We start from the raw sequence: 22851 nt of genomic DNA, 5'->3' as shown, positions 1-22851 counted from the left end.
ATTATTAATAAATCACAAGGACAAACTCTAGACAGAGTAGGCATGTTCCTACCTGAACCCGTTTTTGCACATGGTCAGTTATATGTTGCTTTCTCTCGAGTTTGAAGAGCATGTGATGTTACAGTTAAAGTTCTAAGTACTTCATCACAAAGGAAATTAGTCAAGTACTCTGAAAGTGTTTTCACTCTTAATGTGGTGTACAGGGAGATATTAGAATAAGTTTAATCACTTTATCAGTCATTGTTTGCATCACTGTTGTTTTTATATCATGTTTTTGTTGTTTTCATATCATGTTTTTGTCGTTTTTATATCATGCCTCTGTTGTTATATCCTTTTGTTACTGTTTATTTATTAATAAATTTATATATTATTTTCATATACATTTTACTAATTTCCTTTCATCTCTCACACTTCTATTATAGAGAAAGGGAAAATAGCAATATTAAAATATCTCTGCTAATTAATTCCCTTTTTAAAAAATATATATTTTATTGATTTTTTACAGAGAGGAAGGGAGAGGGATAGAGAGTTAGAAACATCAATGAGAGAGAAACATCGATCAGCTGCCTCCTGCACACTCCCCACTGGGGATGTGCCCGCAACCAAGGTACATGCCCTTGACCACAATCGAACCTGGGACCCTTGAGTCCGCAGGCTGACACTCTATCCACTGAGCCAAACCGGTTAGGGCAATTAATTCCCTTTTAATGTGCATGAATTTCGTGCACCGGGCTACTCGTTCTGATTTATAAGAGCAGGCAAGAAGCATTTTCATTGTGTGCAATTTCTTTCTCTTGGTTAAGAGTTTTGAAGACACACAGTAAAAGCTTATCTTGCAACAGAGACTGCAGGGTCGGAAAAGGTAAAGAGTTGTCCAACCCCCCCCCCCGCCCCCCACCCCCCACCCCCCGGAGGGCCTTTCTCCTTGTTTAGCAAGCTATTCAGTGATAGTTACAGGCAGGTTTCTAGTAGTGGATAAGCCAGTGTGCATGGTCCTGGGTTTGCAGGGAGCTATGGTTAAAACAGTGATAGGAATCAATTAAGTAGCATTCATTCTCAAAACCTCAAGGAAGACCTAAACTGAAAAATGGACTACAGAAGACTTGTCTTCATTCATCCAACATATATTTATTGACTGCCCATTTTGGGCCAGACTCTGTGTTAAGACTGAAGACATAGAGATAACTACCTGGACTAGAGTAGCTTACAATCATCTGGTGGGCAGGAGTGGGGATATATAAGGTCCAATAACAAAAAACGGGCTGGAGTGCACCTTAATGGAAGAGGAAAGCTACAGCTGTGATTTATTCCTCCTTGTATACTATTTCCCATTAGGCTCTTAGCACCCCAGAGTTTACCCAAAAGACAAGAGAGGCAAGCATTCCAGGTCACAGGAACAGCATAAGCAGCACATAGCCAGGAAACTACAGAAGTTCTGTGGCACTGACAACCTGATGGAAAAATTGTGTGTAATGAGACTGAGGAGGTAAGAATGAAGCAGACAGGATGAAGGCTTTGTAAGTTGTGCCAACGAATTAGATGTCAGTTTGTGTGATAGACAATGGAAAGACTATTAACAGGAGAGTAACAAACCAAGATTTGCATTTAGAAAGATGAATCCAAGGGCAAGTCAAGGATAGGGGCACAAAAGATATGGGGAGTTTCCTCTCTCTCTCTCTCTCTTTGGGTAGTTGAAAAGCTGATAGAGTACCAAAAAAGTTGTGGTTCACAATAGAGCCCCTCCATGAACCAACCCTGAGTCACACAGAAGAAATGACCCATTCTTGCCCTAGCCAGTTTGGCTCAGTGGTTGGCCTGCAGACTGAAGGGTCATAGGTTCAATTGTAGTCAGGGGCACATACCTTAGTTGCAGGCTCGATTGATCAACGACTGCCAGACAGGGCACATATGGGAGGCAACCCATGGATGTGTTTTGCTTGCATAAATATTTCTCTTTCTGTGTCTCCCCCTTCCTTCCACTCTCTCTGAAAAATCAATAGAAAAAATATCCTCAGGTGAGGATTCACCAAAGAAAGAAAAAAGAAATGGCCCATTCTTTTGCCCACTGTACGTCTCTAGCTAGCAATGGTGATTGTTTTTCTCTCCATTCCCTGCACCAAAGTAGCAGCTCCCTAAGGACAGGAATTGTCTCACACATAAACTTTCATTAATATCCTAGTGCCTTGCTAACAGCAGTAACTGTGTTGACTGAGTGAATGAATAAGTAAGCTAATAAATTGATAGTTTGGGCCCCAGAAACCAATTGAGAACTGTTGCAAAATGTGATTGACGGGTTATTTGGGGAGCTGGTAAGCTACCCATCACATTGAAAGTTCAACTGAATACCTTTGGAAGGCTTTTCCAATATGAAGATTTTATGATTTTAGGCCACATCCTTGAGAAAGTAACAAGTGGATGAAAATGAGATATGTGAGATTTATTCTAAAGAAAAATAAAAATTGGTCTAATAAAAATGTTAACAGGTGAGTTTATAATATCAGGAAATAATGAACTAATAAGTCAACTAAAAGCTAATAGTACATTTTTTATAAAGGCACCCAAGAAAGGAAACCACTGATTATCATAATTAAGTTTCTGAAGGCAGTCAGTGTAGTATATCAGGCCCTATAGTCTACACAGACTATACTATACTATACTAGAGGGAGGGAATGTCTGGTGCTTGGAGGTGGGCCCAGAGGCAAGGTCTAGACCAGCGGTGGGCAAACTACACCCTGCGGGCTGGATCCGGCCCGTTTGAAATGAATAAAACTAAAAAAAAAAAAAAGACCGTACCCTTTTATGTAATGATGTTTACTTTGAATTTATATTAGTTCACACACTCCATCCATGCTTTTGTTCCGGCCCTCCGGTCCAGTTTAAGAACCCATTGTGGCCCTCGAGTCAAACAGTTTGCCCACCCCTGTTAGACTCTAGAAGGAATTCCATGTAGGCAAGAGTGCATAATTGAAAAAGGAGAGTGGGCAGCAATAGGCAGAGGTTTAGGAAGGTGAACAGTGAGCACCAGGATACTCAGCATGGAGAAAGCAGACAGAACACAACAGCAGGGAAATCAGATAAAAAGCAATTAGTCAGTGAACATCAACAACAGGCAGCAAAGTCCCAACCACAGGCATGCATCTAGGCAGAGCTCAAGTTCCTGAGAAGTCTGGCTAAAAGAAATCATATTCCTATCCTTGGAGGAACTAGGGCACCAACTACTGACTGCAGACAAGGACTTCAGAGGTCAAAACAGAACAGGGCCCCGTTTCTGGCATGGAAATACTGGGCCATTCTTTTTTGCTTTTTAAAGAATTTTTATTGATTTTTAGGGAGAGAGGAAAAGAGAGGGGGAGAGAGAAACATCAATGTGAGAGGGAAACATAGACTGGCTACCTCCTGGACACCCCCTACCAAGAATGGAGACAGCAATTTGGGCATGTGCCCTGACCAGGAATTGAACTGGCAATCTTTTGGCTCATTGCTCACCTGCTAGACCTCTGCCTACTGCTTCCTAATCACAACTGAGACACAGTGGACAAGGCAAGGCCATTCTTAATCACAAGGAACTACATAAAAGCAGCCTTACAAAAACCTAAGCACAGAGTCAGAATGAGACTAGCAGACATGCTATTCTGCTGAGTTAGTTGCCTGAGGTACCTGAAATTATCTCTAACTCAGGACAGGTGAAAAACCAAAGCTTCATTCAGGTGTGACCCATCCCAACTCTGTCCGCTAGATTGCTCTGAATGCCAGCAGGCCCCCATAGCTCTCCAAACATCAGAGAGTATGAGGCATGCCATATGCAGAAAAGAGTTGGGAGAGAGTCTGTCACATGGAAAAACCAGGGAAGGGGAATATGGAATTCAGTATATAGACATTTCTTCTCTGTTCACTTTCTCCTTTCACCACCATTTCCCTAATCCAGAATACATCTTTTTTAAAAATCAATCCTCACCTGAGGATATTTTTCCATTTATTTTTAAAGAGAGTGGAAGGGAGGGAGAGGGGAGAGAAAGAGGAGAAACATCGATGTGAGAGAGACACATTGATTGCTTGCCTCCTGCATGCTCCAACTGCGGCCAGGGATCAAACCCGAAACCCAGGTACGTGCCCTTGACCAGGAATCAAACCTGCAACCTTTCAGTGCATGGGTGACATTCTAACCACTGAGAACACTAGCCAGGGCCAGAATACGTATCTTTAAAAAGTGCTATGGACCATAGGTATTACCCAAAAATCTATTTATTTTTATATTTGTGGCTATATCTACAAAAAAAATAATAATTTGGTATCAGTTCCTTGGTCAAGACTCATGCCCACAACTATATATAAAACGTGTTGTGGGAAGATCACATTCCCATTACATTATTTCCTAATGTAACATACCCTGATCACAATGCGTAACCTTTCCAATTCTGAACCAGATTTAGAAGGTCTTGAGGGGTTTAAGAAATCTTCTGACCTATCCACTCTCACTGTACAGATGAAAATCTGAGAACCACTGAGAACAGTTACATGAAAAAAAGTACACAACTAGTGGCAAAGCCAGCAAAGAAACCCAGATGTTTCTGTTCCTTCTATGTTTGCAGTGTCACCAGATCTGGTAGATATGCCTGTCATTAGGAAGCAAAATTCAGTTAAATCTATTCACACCTAATTTTAACCCCTACCACTTGAGCTCACACATAGCACAACAGAAAATCTCTCTATCTGCACAGATGTTCCTTGATACATGACAGAATGGAAATCCACTAGAAGTTAGACAATTTACATTATCCAACTCCAAAGCAAGAAAAAGCCTCAAACAACACCACCTGATTATAAGATCTTGCTGCTGTGGAGAATTAATAAAATTCATCCTAGAGGCTCATCTGCTGCATGACACACTCATGTCTTGATAGTGAAACTCCCTAACAAATTTTAATGCAAGATGTACTGATAACTTCTTTGCTAGTACTTTCTGATCTTCATCTGTTACTGTGACTAGCATGTGAGGGAATGTACTAGTAAATAAGCAGAAGGTTGTTTGATCCATAATTTCTGTGCAATCTTTTCTACTTATATGAAAGATGGGAGGATAGAAAGGGTCTCATTTAGGGAAATAGTTTTCACTATTACTTCTAAATATAAAATAAGTGAAAACAGAAGGTGAGAAAGTCTAAGTGGTAAATCATGAATAAGAGAACTGCAATAACTTTTGAAGAGTGTGATTTAAATTATTTAACAGTAGTCATCTGTAGTTAAATAGTTAATTATTTGAATTATGTGAGCCTTTCCTTCTGGAACAATCTTTCTGAGAAGTCTTTAAGTTTTGTTGGGTACCAAGGACATGAATTAAGGATGGGGTGGATAAAGAGTGGAACTGCTAAAGACAATGGCCCCATGGTGCTGAGTCTAGTCATTAATCTTAAAGCAATCACTATCATTTGCTTTAATTTTTACTTCCTCATCCTTCGCTACCTTTGAATCTGGTGATTTCTAGGCATAAACCTTCTTTATGATACATACCAAATATTATTTGGTTTGAAGAAGCCTTGAGTTTATGTGAAGTAAAGCAATGTTCTTTTTCAAAGATCTCAGTTCTTAAAATATCAGAACCTGCAAAAAGTACACGCAGAATAGTCATTATCCCTTCAGATCAATAGCTCAGTCACTGCTATGAGATATTAAGAAAGGAGTTAAGAAGACAAGCAAATCTTTAGGGCTGCATTTATTCTGGCAAAAGAAGCACAGCAGAGAAGTACAAACTTATTAACAACCATGTTAGCAAGTGAATTCTTGCCATTTTAAACATGTCACCTTCATATACCTGACTCTTAATTAAAATAAAACTTAAAAGGAGATACAAAAAAAACAAAAACAAAAAAATAGAGAAACCAAGATGGCGGCATAGGTAAACACTGGAGATTGCTGCCTCGCACAACCACTTCAAAAATACAACTAAAAGACAGAACAGACATCATCCAGAATCACAGGAAGGCTGGCTGAGTGGAAATTCTACAACAAGAAGGAAAGAAAAAGCATACCGAGACTCAGAGGAGCTGCGGTGCGGAAGTAAAATACAAAGGTGCGGAGGTGCATGCGGAGAGGGCTGATGGCTGAGGACACGGTTGTCTTTTTTAATCGGGAGGGAGTCTCAAGCTCTGAGCTCCAGTTCCGGGCGAGTCTCTGGGGACCCAGACTCATACGGGAGAAACGGGACTGTCTGGCATTGGTCGGAACTCGAGGGCAGCTTTCTCTCGGAGGTGCTCGCAGCAATTGGGACACTGAGAAGCGGGGCCTCTGAGGGCAGGACTGAGAGCAACCATACTGCTCGCTCCGCCCTGTTGATCCCCTGGGACCCCGCCCCGCCCAAGCCTTGCACGGAGGCTTTTACATATGAAAGGCCTGGCCCTTTGCAATCTGAAAATTACTTAACAAACTGCAGCTGGCCCAAGGCCCCACAGCAACTTGCATTGCTCCACAGGTGGCTTCTGCTGGGTAGCCTCAGGCAGAGGCTAGATTAGCACCTCCTTAAAGCTCCAGGAACCAGTGTGCCCGGTGGTCAGAGTGGGACCATCCAGATTGCAGCTCCTCGGATCCATAAAGGACACACTCAGATGGCAGATTCAGTGAGCACCAAAGCCCCATTGAAGCAAGTCTTGCCCTGGAGGGGTGTCTCCAGCACAGAAGTTCTCCCACTGTAGACACAGCTGATTTTCACAGTCAACTGGCCTGGAGGTCAATCCCTCCCAGTGTTACCTACAACAATCAAAGCTTAACTACAACAAGATTGTGCACAAAGCCAACAAGGGGGTGCACCAAGAGTGTCTAGCTCAGGTAATTGGGGAGGCTGAGCCACTGGGCCCTAGAGGACAATTAGCACAGAAAGCCACTCTATCAACACAGCGAAGCATAAAAAATGTGGAGACAAAGAAACAGGACACAAATGACAGAAATGGAGGAAAGCAAACTACTGGATATAGAGTTCAAAACCACACTTGTAAGGTTTTTTCAAGAATTTTCTAGAAACCGCCGATAAACTGAATGAGACCCTCAAGAAATCTAGTGAGACCCTCAAGGTTGTGATAAAGGACCAACTAGAAATTAAGCATACACTGACTGAAATAAAGAATATTATACAGACTCCCAACAGCAGACCATAGGATCGCAAGAATCAAGTCAAAGATTTGAAATACGAAGAAGCAAAAAACACCCAACCGGAAAAGCAAAATGAAAAAAGAATCCAAAAAATACAAAGATAGTGTAAGGAGCCTCTGGGACAGCTTCAAGTGTACCAACATCTGAATTATAGGGCTGCCAGAAGAAGAGAGAGAGCAAGATATTGAAAACCTATTTGAAGAAATAATGACAGAAAACTTCCCCTACCTGGTGAAAGAAATAGACTTACAAGTCCAGGAAGCGCAGAGAACCCTAAACAAAAGGAATCCAAAGAGGACCACACCAAGACACATCATAATTAAAATGCCAAGAGCAAAAGATAAAGAGAGAATCTTAAAAGCAGCAAGAGAAAGAAACTCAGTTACCTACAAGGGAATACCCATACGACTGTCAGCTGATTTCTCAACAGAAACTATGCAGGCCAGAAGGGAGTGGCAAGAAATATTCAAAGTGATGAATACCAAGAACCTACAACCAAGATTACTTTATCCAGCAAAGCTATCATTCAGAATTGAAGGTCAGATAAAGAGCTTCACAGATAAGGAAAAGCGAAAGGGGTTTATCACCACTAAACCAGTATTATATGAAATGCTGAAAGGTATCCTTTAAGAAGAGGAAGAAGAAGAAAAAGGTAAAGATACAAATTATGAACAACAAATACACATCTATCAACAAGTGAATCTAAAAATCAAGTGAATAAATAATCTGATGAACAGAATAAACTGGTGATTATAATAGAATCAGGGCCGTAGAAAGGGAGTGGACTGACTATTCCTGTCGGGGGGGGGGGGAGGGCTGTGGGGGATGCGGGAAGAGACTGGACAAAAATCGTGCACCTATGAATGAGGACGGGGCGGGGGTGAGGGTGGAGGGTGGGAGGGGAACCGGGTGGAGGAGAGCTATGGGGGGAAAAAAGAGGAATAACTAATAATCTGAACAATAAAGATTTAATTAAAAAATAATAATAATAATGGAGAAGGTCTCAACTCAGCAAGAAAGATGTTATATGGAATTTCGTATTTAAAAAACAATCTTGCCCTAGCCAGTGAACTGAAGGGTCCCAAGTTCAATTCAGTCAAGGGCACATGCCTGGGTTTCGGGCTAGGTCCCTGGTAGGGGGCATGCAGGAGACAGCCGATCAATGACTCTCATCATTGATGTTTCTATCTCTCTCTCCCTCTCTGAAAGCAATAAAAATATATTTAAAACAACAACAACAACGATCTTTTGGGCTACACTTAGTGACTTCTTTCCAAAGAGCACAGTATGGAAAGGAGGAAAAACAGTAACTTTACAGTGGAGGAACCTGATAAACACTAGAATAGACATGTGATTAAGATCAATACCAACGGTAATTACATCATATCGATAATATGTACTCTTGATATGGTGTGGTAAAAATGGCAATTCACTTCTCTGGTCTTCCTCCCAAAACTCAATAGCCTCAATCTAAATAATCATGAGAAAAGTAGACAAATCCCAATTGAGGGACATTCTACAAAATACCTGACCAATATTTCTCAACGCTGTCAACATAATCTAAACCAGTGGTTCTCAACCTTGGCTGCACATTAGAATCACCTGGGAATCTTTTTAAAATCCTGATTTCTGGGCCTCATCCTCCGGAAATTCTGTTTCCTTGTTACTAATGTTGTGGCCCCACCCCATAACAAAGAAACAGAATTTCTGGAGGATGAGGCCCAGAAATCAGGATTTTAAAAAGATTCCCAGGTGATTCTAATGTGCAGCCAAGGTTGAAAACCACTGATGTAAACCAAGGAAAGTCTGAGAAACTGCCCAGCCAGTGTGGCTCAGTGGTTGAATATCAACCTACGAACCAGGAGGTCGCAGTTTGATTCCTGATCAGAGAACATGTCCAGGTTACAGGCTCTATCCCCAAATGTGGTGCGTGCAGGATCAATGATTCTCTCTCATCATTAATGTTTTTCTCTCTACCTCTCCCTTCCACTCTGAAATCAATAAACATGTATTAAAAAAAAGAAACTGTCACAGCCAAGAGGAGGCTAAGGAGATAATAAGGTATCTTGAATAGGATTCTGAAACAGAGAAATTACATTATTGGAAAACTGAGGAAATCAGAATAAACTGGACTTTAATCATAGACTGTATCAATATTGGTTCACTAATTCTAACAAATGTACATTACGAGTGCAAAATGTTAATAATATGGGAAACTGTGTGTGGGGTATATGAAAACCCTCTGTGCTATCTTTGCAAATTTTTGTGGGGAAGGCCTGGGGTGGGGCGGGTGTGGGTGGAGCTAGGCAAAAGGGTGAAAATGGGGGACACCTGTAATAGTGTCGACAATGAAAATACTCTGAAATAAAGAGTTTTAAAGCATTTAAAATTTCTTTCTTGGGCCCTGGCCTATATGTTTCAGTTGTTTGGGCATCATCTTATACACTGTAAAGTTGTTGGTTCCATTCCTGGTTGGGACACAAGCCCAGGTTGCAGGCTCGATCCTCGGTAGGGGGCATGTAAGAGGCGTGCAGGAGGCAGCCAATTTATGTTTCACTCTCACATGGATGTTTCTCTCTCTCTCTCTCTCCCTCTCCCTTCCACTCTCTCTAAAAATCAATTTTTAAAAATGTTTTTAAAAATTGTTTTTTGGATATCTCCCTTCTCCATTCAAACCAAGTATCAGAAAGAGACTCAATGAGGCTTGACCACCTGTTCTCTGAGCAAGAAACCTGCTATTAATTTCCTATGGATCACCTAATAGTCACCAGGAGGGAAGAGTTTTATCAAAATAGTTCCTTGAATCAAACATGGAGCAAATTTAAAATCAATGGCAAAATTGGGGATGAGTGACCTTTAACAATGCAGTCAATGCATCAGCAAAAACAGACTGATGGTGTAGCACAGCCCTGGAATCTAAAGATAGCGAAGAATATGTGCAACTAAACCTTGGTAATGCTTCAAAATGCTTTAGATAGAAATCTAGTAACTACAAAAACCTAAGCTTTAGCAAAAAATAGTTTTGACCCTGTATAAAAATAATTTTTAAAATTTAAAAACAAAACATTGCAAAACTGAAATCATGGGCATTATCAGTTTTACAATAATTTCCTGGATTTGGATGGCAGAAGATAAAAGTTAGATTTACAGGGGTAAAGGTTAAAAAAGTACTATGTAATTTTTAAAGTCCAGGTCTGGGTTTACTAATCAAGTAGACCTTGTTTACATTTCAGTTGACATCTGATGACGTCAAATGATAAAAGGGGGGGTGGAGTGGGAGACTGAAAAGTAGTTTATTACCAACTGTTGGTCAGAAACAATGTACTTGATTTTGAAAGGTTTAAACTGAGTCAACCCTCAGTCAATATTTTTATAGAACATACCTGGAGGGTTTGTTACAAAACAGACTGCCAGGCCCCATCCTCAGAGTTGCTGATGCAGTAGGTTTGTACCAGAGGCCTGAAAAATGCATTTCTAATAGCTCCCAGTTATTGCAAATACTTGTCTTTATATTGTCTTTTCTAAACATTCCAATAACATAAGAAAACCTACCAAACTCAAATTTACATGATTTAGGAATTTTCTGCTCTTTTTCTTTAACAATAAATATTTTTAAATAATGTGCTTACTTTCTGAATACATTCATAGGATAAACAGTCCTTTCAATACAAAGGAAAAGTACAGACATGGTTCTAGCACAGAATCAAAGCCAAGGGAACTATAAAGCACACTTGGGTGTTCACTGTGCAATAGCAACAAATATTTTTGAGCAATACCCAGGTCCATACTATACACTGGCTCTGAGTATAGACAGCAGTAAATAATTACTTATTTACAAGCACACATGCCCTTAAATCTTGCTCTAGAAGGGAAGGCAGCTAATACTTAGTTCCAAAATTCATTATTAATTGAAATTGCAGAAAGAACTAAGCAAGAGAAAAACAAGGTGCTACCAGACCCTGTGAGACTGGGTGATCTGACCTCAGCAGGGGTCAAGGAAAGTCTTCCTTAAGGAAGTGATGTTTGAGCTTAGTTCTGAAGAAAAAATAGAAAAGGAGTCTTTGGGGAGAAGATTCCATAAAGTAGGAGCAGAGTGTGCAGTAGCATAATGGTGCCTTTCCACTATCTAAAACAGGGGTGAGGAACCCTTTTTCTGCCAAGGGCCATTTGGATATTTATAACATCATCTGCGGGCCATACAAAATTATCAACTTAAAAAGTAGCCTGCTATATTTGGTTAAACATTTTATTAACTCACCCCTAATGCCTTGGCAGGGCCACACCAAATGATTTTGTGGGCCTTACTAGGCCTGTGGGCCAGACATTTCCCACCCCTGATCTAAATAGGTACAGATAAGGTCCAAGATTCAAGCATGTTAAAACCAACACTATGCTAGGGCAGACCTCATAACAACTCAGAAGGGCATTTCTTGCTCACAGACTTCATACAGGTCTTTATTCACATGGCACCTTTCCAGAGAAACCTTCCTTTCTCACCCTATGAAAGACTGAAACCACCACTTGACACCTCATAGCCTCCTTCCCTGCTTTATTTTCCCTTTATTACTCATCACTAGCAAAGAAGATATTGCAATTATTTATTTTGTTATCTGTCTGTCTACTGGTTGTCCACCAAAACCTGTTCTTCCTTTCTTCCTGAGCACCTGGCTTTTCAGCTAGAGACTACATTTCCCTGTCTCCCTTGTGGTTAGGGAGGACCACATGACTAACATTTCTCCAGAGGTATGTGTAACACTGAAGTATGTAATACTGACGTGTGAAAATTTCTGATCGTTTTCGTAAAGAAGCTTGCCTTGGAACACTTTTTCCTTCTAGCTGCCTAGAACTTGAAAACCAAATGCTGAGGAAGGCAGAACTGTCTCACTAACCTGGGATCCTGAATGACTTCATGGAATAGAGACTGGCTCCTTGCCCTAGGCTAGTACAAGCCACAGAAACAAGCATTTACCTTTTACTGGCTACTGTATTTTGGAACGCTTTGTTAAATCAGTTTACCACTTACCCAAGCAACATCCTCCCATATTAAAATATAAGATCCGCCCTGCTGGCGTGGGTCAGTGGTTGAGTATCGACCTATGAACCAGGAGGTCACGGTTTGATTCCCAGTTGGGGCACATGCCCAGGTTTAGGGCTCGATCCCAAGTATGGGGTGTGCAGGAGATAGCCGATCAATGATTCTCTCTCATCATTGATGTTTCTATCTCTCTTTCCCTCTCCCTTACTCTCTGAACTCAATAAACAAATAATAATAAAATGAAAAATAAAATGTAAGGTCCATGGGGACAGAGATTTTTCTTTGTTTTACTCACCAGTGCATCCCTACCAAGTAGAATTAGTGCCTGAAACATAGTAGGATATTCAAAAAATCTTGTGAATTGATTAAGTGGGCAACTTCATGATCACCACCCTTCCACATCTCATAATCACCCTCATGGCTTTAAATTCAGATTAAGAGATCTAAATTGCCCCCAAGACAGCACCCCAAAATCCTATCCTCTTTCACTGCCATTTCCCCTCCCTTCCTCCAGTGAATATGCCCTTCAGCCACATTACCCTCCTTTCAGTTTCCCAGTGTATCTGGCTCTTTTCCAACTCAGGGCATTTAAACAATTTGGTTCCAATATCTACTCCCAACCCCTTTTGCAGAAGTAGTCCCTTATTCCTTCAGTTATCTGCCTAAGTGTCATTTCCTCACATGGAACTTGTTGGCCACCCTATCAAAAACAAACCCTATTTCTATTATCTGTTTCTCTTTATTTTTAACTTATGAAAATGAGTAATTATAAATTTGTTGCTTATTTTTCATTGTAAATTAGACTACAAGCTCTATAGGACACTTCTATTTTTATTCACCACTCGGTCCCCATTGCTTAGCATAGTGCTTGGCCTGTCATAAGAAGGCAATAAAGTAGTGAATAAATAAACTACACTGAAGATGCTGAGTGTTTTTAAATATTTTGAGGTAGACATTAGTTAAAGCACACATAGCTCTCCATAAATGCAGTCTTCACATGTCCTTGACAACCAACCTGAGGATAATATAAGTTTCTATTTATAGAGCTATATAAATCAGTGCCCATTCTGTCATGCCTTTACTTGTTTTCTTAGGATTATCATTCTTCCTTTCCACTACTAATAACCAGGTGGAATTTGAATGATTCCTATTGGTGTTATGGACCAAAAACAGCTTTTACCAAGATGTCTCAAATGCAGGTTCATATGGGCGTATACAATTCCAAATAAATGATTACAGTTTGTGGGCATGCTAACCGCCCTCCCATAACCTCAGACTCAATGACCAAAGTTCCTCTTATCTCTCAGGTCAAGATTTCAGCTCATCAATTTACTTCTGGATTATGTAATCTGAGGTGGTCCTTGAACTGTGTGGGCACCAGCCAAACTGGACACTCTGGAACACTGAAGGTACTCAGTGACACAGACTTTTAAAAACACCGTCTGTTTTTTAAATTGCTGTTTCTTTCTGTATCTTGTGGTTATACAAACCTACACATGAGATAAAACTGCATAGAACTAAACACATACATACAGACACAAATGAGTACAAGTATAACAGAAGAACTATGAATAAGATCAGTGGATGTTATCAATATCAATACCCTGGTTGTGACATTATACTACAGTTTTGCAAGATGTTACAATTGGGAGAAACTGGGTAAAGGGTCCATGGGAATCTCTATTATTTCTTACAACTGCATGCATATCTACAATGATCTCAATCCAAATTTCAATTTTAAAATTCTGCTTCAACACAGAAAATTTATGCTGCAGAATTCAAGCGATTACTTTTCTAAAAACAAAACACACACACACAAAAAAAAAAAAAACAGGAAGGAAGAGGCTGGGGAAATGAGAGAAAGAGAAATAAAGTAGGAGTGAATCTGAAACTTCATGGTGGGGGACATTACTAAACACTGTAATCTCTGAAAATATACACAGATACCTTCAGTGTACTTTCAGGTCACAATGTCAAAGAGTAAATGATTGTTAGAAAACACCTATTAACCCCCTGCATTTTATGGACCTGAAAAATGAGGCTCAAAAATAATTTTCCAAACTTTTAGAAAAACGATAAAGGAGACTAGCTTTCCAACTTTGGCATGGGGAAGGACTGCTTAAACAAGACACATAAAAGAACTAACCATAAAGAAAAAGGTTAAAAAATTAACTACATTAAAGTTAAGAACTCTGTTTATCAAAAGACACCAAAAAGGTAAAAGGACGAGCCACAGATTGAAAAGATATCTGCAACAAATATAACCAATAAAGGATTAATATACTGAATAGAAAATAAAGACATGAACTAGTACTTCAGAGGGGAAACGTAAGTGGTTCCAAAACATGCAAAGGTATTTAACTTCATCAGTAATCACAGAATTGGCAATAAGAAAGAAGTCAGACAACACTGTGTTACAAAAATACAAAGCAATGGGAACTCATACATTGCTAGTGTAAGTGTATCTTGGTAAAACCACTTTTGGGGAACAATTCCACTTCCTCTTGTACAATTCAATATCTATCATTGCATGTGTCTGTTTTCCTGAGTGTAAATGTTTGTACCTACACACACACATGGGGGGGGGGACCCTTTTATAAATATACACCAAAAGACACATTTTCTGATCATAATAGAAAACAAACTTGCAAACAACCTAAAGATCCACCAACAGAATAAGTTCTGGTATATTCCCAAAGTGAAATATTACTCATCAGTGACAATGAGTACCTTATAGCTACATAAACCTTATCAAGAATCTTAGGGATATAATACTGAATAAGAAAAAAAACAGTATACTATCTCTAAAGCTCAAATAAGAAAGCTAATATATTACCTAGGTTTGCATACATGTGTTAAAATTATTTTTTAAAGCAATAGAATGACTCACAGAAATAAGACTAATGGTTACAGGGTGGGGGTAGACAGGGGTATGAGATAAGGAAGTTGTACACAGGTAGAGAGAATTATATTGTTAATGGTTTAATTCTCAAGTTAGGTGCAAGGGTGTTCATTTTATTATTAACCATGAATTTACACATATACTTCTATATGCACTTAATATTACATTTTAAAAAGAAAGTGATTTTCCTAAGGCTATACTTCTGTGTTTAGTGAAAGCACCATAACAGAGAAGTTTCTGGTTCCATACCTCAAAACACTGCCACGATGCTAGGTTTATATTAGGAAATAAAGAAGTATTTGTTGATACAACAGGAATCTCATGACTACTTAAGTTATGAATTCCAAACATGGATTCTATAAATCCATTAATATGTCTTCTGATACGGTTTTGTTTTGATTACATTGCCTTCATTAGTATCTTTGATATGTCTAAATTTGCACAAGAATATTTTAATAGCACTGCTTTACATTTCAAAACAGCAATATATATTCTATTGATACTTTTCATCAAGATCTAACCTAAATTAACAAAAATTATAACTTTTTTTTACATTCTCACCTGAGGATATGATATGTTTATTGACCTTCAGAGAGAAAAGAAGGGGAAGAGAGAGAGAGAGGGAAACATGGATGCAAGAGAGAAACATCCAATGGTTGCCTCCTGTACATGTCCCGACCAGGGATTGAACCCATTCATAAACCTGCAACCTAGGTACATGCCCTGACCAGGAACTCAACCCACAAACTTTTGGGTTTACAGGATGACCCTCCAACTAACTGAGCCACCCACCCGGGGCGACTTTTCTTTTTAATTTTTTTCTATCACCATTTATCCCCCCTATACCTTCTTCTACTTCCATCTCCCCTGCTCAGCAATCACCACACTGGTGTCCATGTCAATGAGTTCTCTCTCTCTCTTTTTTTTTCTTTTTTGCTTAAAATAGATTTATAGAATTTCATCTCATGAAACTACTTGTTTCCTATGGCCATCATCCTTTGGTTGAATCACTGCTTGTAATAAAACATAGCAAGCACCCAATTCTGCTCCACAATACTATTGGTCCTCAAATAAATACATATGAATTGTCTACTTACTGACTCCTACTATCTCCTAGCAGCTGTCACTCAGAAAATCCAAGAGCTGCTTCTCTTGTCTACCAGTGCGCAGCTGTGTTCATAAATAGAGATAAATAAGTGTCCTGGAGAAATAATGTCATGTGGCCACTGACAAAGACAGTGGTGGTGCTCCCCAGGAAACCTGCCCATCATATTGTAGCATCACCAAAAAATGCTCTCCACCATTAGAGCTTTTAAGCTAAGAGGTTAATATAACCAGAGTTGGATTTAACTAGAGCATACTAACAAAGGCATGGATCTACATTTGATCCCCCATCATTCAAGTCAGTGTAAAACCCAAAAGCACAACCACTATTAAAAGCCCATAAGTAGCATGAACAGCACTTCCTAAAACTTGTCATTGTTTCCATTCAAAGCACACATAATTTAGTTCACAAACATTACTGTTAAAGAGGAAACTGAAGTTTGGGGCAGAGTACAGTCAAATGACCAATCAAGGAATAAAGAGACCTGAAGAGTAACACCAAGTTTAAAAAAAAAATCCACTGCAAGACTGTGAAGTCTAAACATGGAGTAAAAAATTATAAAACTGGAAAACACAAATATAGATGATCTAGGAGCCCTCATGATTCACAGAAGAGGAATCTGAAGGCATAGAGTACAGAGCTGATCTTGAATTCCATACTTCTAAACTCCTATTCACTGAATAATCTTAGACAAGCCACTTGCCCTCTCTCTGTCCATTTCCTCAGCTATAAAATTAAGAGACTGTATTATTAAATGGTCTCTAAGATCATTACCAGTTCTAGGACTTGAGCCTTACACACCATGTAGCAGTCCAGGCCTTTCATTTTATAGATGGGAAGGCTAGTAAACTATAGTTATTTATGGTAAGGTCTTCTGTTCCTGGTGTATACACACTTTAGATCTGCTCACTTGTCTTTACATGATCCTAAGACATAAGTATAATGGTTAATTTAATTTTATGTGTCATCTTGACTAGGCCACACAGTGCCCAGATATTTGGTCAAACATTATTCTGGGTGTGTCTGTAAGGGTATTTCTGGATGAGATTAACATTTGAATCGGTAGTCAGAGTAAATGAGAGCACACAGATTGCCCCCCTTAAAGTGAATAGACCTCATCCAATCAGTTGAAGGCCTAAAGAGAACAAAAAGACTGACCATACTCTGAGTAAAAGGGAAATTCCTCCTGCCTCTGAGCTGCCTTCAGGCTTAAACTAAAACACTGGTCCTCCTGAGTATGGAGCCTGCTAGCCCTCAGATGGAAACTTACCCCATGAGCTCTTCTGGGTCTCTATTTTGCTGACTGCAGGTCTTGGGACTTGCCAGCTTCCCTAACTGTGTGAGCCATTTCCTTATCATAAGTTTCTTTACATATATATTTGAAGAAATTAATTTATATATTTATATATACACATATAAATAATATTAAGTACATAACATATATAGGTATTCACATATATACATATACACATATAACACACATATAAACACACACACTTATTGGTTCTGATTCTCTGGAAAACACTGACTAATATAATAAGCAAATGTGTATAATAAACTAATACTTGTAGAACACTTAAAATAGTACCAGGAACTTACCACTCTGTTGTTAGCTGTTATTATAATGGTAAGAAAGCAAAGACAACCTACAACTAAAACAATTCCATAAACCTGAAATATGTTGATGAAGCAATGGATCAGTAATTCAAGGTACTGATTAGAATAATTAGTTCTACACACAAACAGCCTAAAAGAACACAAATGCCTACATTGAAGGTAAATTTTTTATAAAGAGATAATCTTTTTATTAAAAAGATTATTTTCATCCTCATGTATTAAGAGCTTAAATGAGACACCACTATTTTTTCTGAATATCTGGTAACCAGCAAAACTGCAATAAACTCACAAAAATAATAACATTACAAGTACTTACACCTCATAACATTTTTTAATTACAAAATCAAGTATTTATAAAATATGCATATAAAAGTTATCGAGACAACATAAAATATTTTAATCAGTAAGTACTTCATGTTATTTATAAAGTGAGTTCTTTTAAAGTATAATAGCAAATTCTCAAAAGAAAGTCAATGATGTAAATGTGTGTCTAACAATGGTGATGCTCATGAATATAAAATTATTTATAATGACATCAGAGAATATTAAATACCTAAAAACAATGAAGAGATATGATGTTGTATATATTACAAAACATAGCATGTGAGCCTAGAGTAAATGGCTTCATTTCTAAAGAATGAGTTATTCACTGAACTCAACAATGATGTCTAAAGACTGAACAATTTGTTCCATCACTCAAGATCTAAAAGTTTGTGATTATAAATGAGAAATAAGTCTAGAAATACTGGTAGAAATCAGATTTCACTCATTAAGTAAATAATTATTGAGCATATATGTCAGGCACTGAGGCATTAGCAACAGCAATAAGCAAAAATGGCCACAGTTCTTATCTTCACGAAACTTACTATGTAGAGGGAAGCTTGATACTAAATAAATTAGCAAACAAATATATAAATGTAAAGCCAATTGTAATAAGAGTGTAAAGGAAAGGTTCATAGTGCTATGAGAACTTGGGAACCTGGCACTGTCTAAGGCAGTGGTCGGCAAACGCATTAGTCAATAGAGCCAAATATCAACAGTACAACGATTAAAATTTCTTTAGAGAGCCAAATTTTTTAAACTTAAACTATATAGGCAGGTACATTGTTATTAACTTAATTAGGGTACTCCTAAGGCTTAGGAAGAGCCACACTCAAGGGGCCAAAGAACCTCATGTGGCTCGCGAGCCGCAGTTTGCCGACCACTGGCTAAGGGAAGGATAAGGAACAGCTTCCTTGGGAAAGATGAATAAGCTGAGCTGTGACAAATGGGTAAGTGTTCTGGCAACTAACTACAAAAGAGATTACCAGACAAGAGAAATGGTATATACAAAGGTCCTGTGGCAGATGGGGAAAAAAAAAAATGAGGACATTTTCAGAAATAGAAAAATCCATCCTAAAATCCACATAGAATCTCTAGGGATCCTGAATAGTCAAAATAATCCTGAGAAAGAACAAAGTTGGGCTCCATACTTTCTGAATTCATAACATATTACAAAGGTAGAGTAATGAAAATAATGTAGTACTACCATAAAGACAGTTATATAGACCAATGGAATAAAGAGCCCCAAAATAAACTCTCACATAATGGTCAAATAATCTTTGACAAGGGTGCCAAGGCTACTCAATGAGGAAAAGAAAGTCTTTCCAAAATGTGAGAAAACTGAATACCCACAAGCAAAAGAATGAAGTTGGACCCTTGACTTACATGGTAAACAAACATAAATACAAAATGGACTAAAGACCAAAATGTAAGGCCTAAAATGATAAAAAAAAAAAAAAAATACTAGAAGAAAACATAGGGGGAAGTTTCATGACACAGGATTTGGCAATGATTTCTGAAAGTGTATACTTATTAAGTAAGCAGGATAACTAAATAACTAGTCATTTAATATTATACAAAGCAGTATCATGAAATATTACCTCCCAATGTTTATTCCATCCCAGTTCATGCCTTATTTTTCCTGCAACAAATCAGAAGACTGAAGACCACCATCACTGGAGTCATGAATTTCAGAAAAGAGCATTTATGGGAAGATTCCTATAGCTACTGTTGTGGAGACAGTAAGCCGTGTGATGTCCATTTTTAGGGCTACTTTTTTAAAGTCTAAATCTCACCACAGCAAACATAAAGCACTGAAGATCAAGATTTCGGTCTTTCTGCTTGCTGGAATCTATGCCCTCTAAATCAATTGGTTCCCCTGCTGTAAGTGCCATAAGCAATAACTACCCAACTGCTTGGGTAATTGCCTCCATCTGTAAAGAGGTTGCCCATTCCTTCGAATCCCATGAATTTCAGTCCTTTGGTTTCCCTACCACCCAGTTTACAAGCTGCCTCCTCTATAAACCCCGCCCCTAGCCACTTGGACCAGAGTGAGAATGCCCTCTTCTGAATGTCTGCTGCACTTACTGTGAATGCCTTCAAAAGGACAGCACTGATAACCTGTTGCCTTGTGAGGAGGTTGTTCCTGTGTGTCCTCCTCTGTCTATAATAGATTGAAAGCTACTGGAAAGCAGGGCTGTGCCTTACACACCTCTATAGCAACAAGTTAAGCATGAATGTTCAAAGGAAGCTTGTGATTCATATGAATGTTTTCAGAAAAGAAGCCAAAGTAAATTGTGCACTATACAGTGGGGCCTTGACTTACGAATTTCATTCGTTCGGAGACCGAGCTCGTTAAGGAGCTCGTTAACTCAAATTACTCTATCAACTCAATGCAAAAAATCAGCCAAGAGTCAGCTGGTATCTCAAAAAACACGTTAGTCGGGACACTTGTAAGTCAAGGCCCCACTGTAACATAGATCCCTCAATCCATATTACTGCAAACTGCATTAATTGTGAAGCTTAAAGAACACCCACACTGCTTAGACAACAGGTGTAGCTTACATAATTTATTCTACCCAGTTGTTACTTATTTGTGACAGTTCCCTCCTGGCTTGCACTCCCTGTTGATCTGTAGGATTACTGCATCTTCAATATAATTTCCTGATTTATTAAAATCATAAAATAATTTTAATTCCCCCTTTTGACAACAGTGAAAAGGCTGGCACATTTTAACCAGAGCGATATCCCTGGGGGTTTCCATGATGATAAAATTTAAAAAAAAAAATCCTGGAATAAAACACTATTTATAAATATTGCTGTAAAATTCATTTATTAATCCAAGAGTTTTTTTTCTTCTGGCAGTTTTTCCTATATAGTCAACCTTGACTAAATACTCTTCTCTTTGGAATTGTGTTTCACAAAAGGATTTTAAAATCAATTGCCAATGAGCTAAGAGTTAGCCTTGTATAGAATAAGATGAAGAAATGATAAAAATAAATGTTGAAACTATGGGTAAATGCATGAAACAAGGAGTGCTGAGGCCAGTATCAAAAGTCTAAAAGTCAGAACAAATGAAAATCCACGAACTTAGTAATGCTCCAGAGAGGAAACCAGCAAGTGTTGACGCTAAACTGGCAGAAACATCAATACTTCCTGGCTCCCCCACTGGGTGCATCAATATACCACCGCAGGCTGTTCTTCTGCTTCAGTGACAAATGGTAAATGTGTTCAACAACCTGAAAAGGAATGACCCATAACCCAGAAGCATGGCTGTGTGCAACAATGAAAAGATGGTAGTGATTGCTGAAATTCTCAGTCTCCGTTCTGCTGATTAACTTAATGACCATGGCAAGTCATTTCCCCTCAAGGAATAATACCAGTGTTTCATAAAATTAGTGTGTAGGAGAGAGTTAACATAGCAGGTCTGAGACAGCTATTCTTAAAAAGCCCTACTTGTGAGGATGGTAGCCAGCTGGTGCTTTGGGACTTGGATTTTAGGAAGGTTCCCAACACCCTAACTGATAACAGTAGCTCACTGTGCATAAACTGTACAAACAATACGATTTATGCTAAATACCTGTTTTCCTTCTTGAGGTCTGGAAATTTGACACATACCAGGCATAGGGTATCTTTGTAACTACCAATAAAAACCCTGGGCACCAAGTTTCTAATGAGCTTCCTTGGTAGACAGCATGTCACACAAGGTGTCACAATTTATTTTTTTAAATTTCTTTATTGATTAAGGTATTACATATGTGTCCTTATCCCCCCCATTATCCCCCCAACCCTCCCCCCCACTCATGCCCTCACCCTCCTGGTGTCTGTGTCCACTGGTTAGACTTATATGCATGCATACAAGTCCTCTGGGTGATCTCCCCCACTTACTCTCACCCTCCCCTACCTTCTCTCTGAGGTTTGACGGTCTGTTCGATGCTTCTCTGTCTCTGGATCTTATTGGTAGAGAAATTAGGCACAACCTGTGCAACTTCAGTGAGACAGGACTGTTGGAAGCTGCACCTGGTTTCCTCCCAACTTGTTTTTTCCCTTTGCTGACTTTGCTTTCTATCCTTTTGCTGTAATAAATCATAGCTGTGAGTGCAACTATATGCTGAGTCCTGTGAGTTCTGCCAGTAAACTTGAGAGTGCTTTGTGGGACCTGACACACTTGGCAGTGTTGATAGTCTGCCAAACATCTTTCAAACAACCTTGTGAAGTAGGCATTATTATGTTCATTCTACAGATAAAGTTCAGAGAGGTGTACTGTATACACAGAAAATAAATATTGCAGTATTTATTCTATATGCGCATTCTCAAATTTTAGTGAACTGCAGAACTACCTGGAGTGCTTGCTAAAAATGCAGTTTCCTGGAACCTATCACATGAACTTTGGATTCAGTAGGCATGAGGCCCAAGAACCTGTATTTATAATAAATATCCCAGATGATTCTTATGCAAGTAGTTCAAGAACCACATTTTGAGACACACTTTGATGTAGATGAACTACAACCCCCAATTTCCCAAGCGGGGTAGTATATGGCAGAACTAGGATTTGCACTAACTCTTTTTAACAAGGTTGAGGATCTTTTCACAACAAAACTGCTTCCAAATATCTCAAACTCTTCAGTTCCTCTGGTTTAATCTGCCTTCTCCCTATTGGTATCCACCAAGCTGATGGCAACTGGGTGCAAACAGAGGAAAGTATCTTAAATTGCCAGCACCAAATACTAA

The 22851-nt window shown here is 38.9% G+C and overlaps 1 protein-coding gene and 1 non-coding gene across 5 annotated transcripts in view; both read right to left on the bottom strand.

The window, feature by feature from the left end:
- ATP11C (ATPase phospholipid transporting 11C) overlaps positions 1–22851 on the bottom strand; it is a 226948-nt gene that overhangs the window by 185239 nt on the left and 18858 nt on the right. The window lies entirely within an intron of this gene.
- LOC132225403 (small nucleolar RNA SNORA22) lies at positions 10758–10890 on the bottom strand. Its single transcript, XR_009450915.1, has one exon. It is a non-coding gene; the product is annotated as a small nucleolar RNA SNORA22 (small nucleolar RNA).

Source organism: Myotis daubentonii, chromosome X (assembly GCF_963259705.1).
Source record: "Myotis daubentonii chromosome X, mMyoDau2.1, whole genome shotgun sequence".
Classification (NCBI taxonomy): Eukaryota; Metazoa; Chordata; class Mammalia; order Chiroptera; family Vespertilionidae; genus Myotis; species Myotis daubentonii.
The sequence above is the reverse complement of the archived record's forward strand: the minus strand, read 5'-3'. Positions and strand labels throughout refer to the sequence as shown.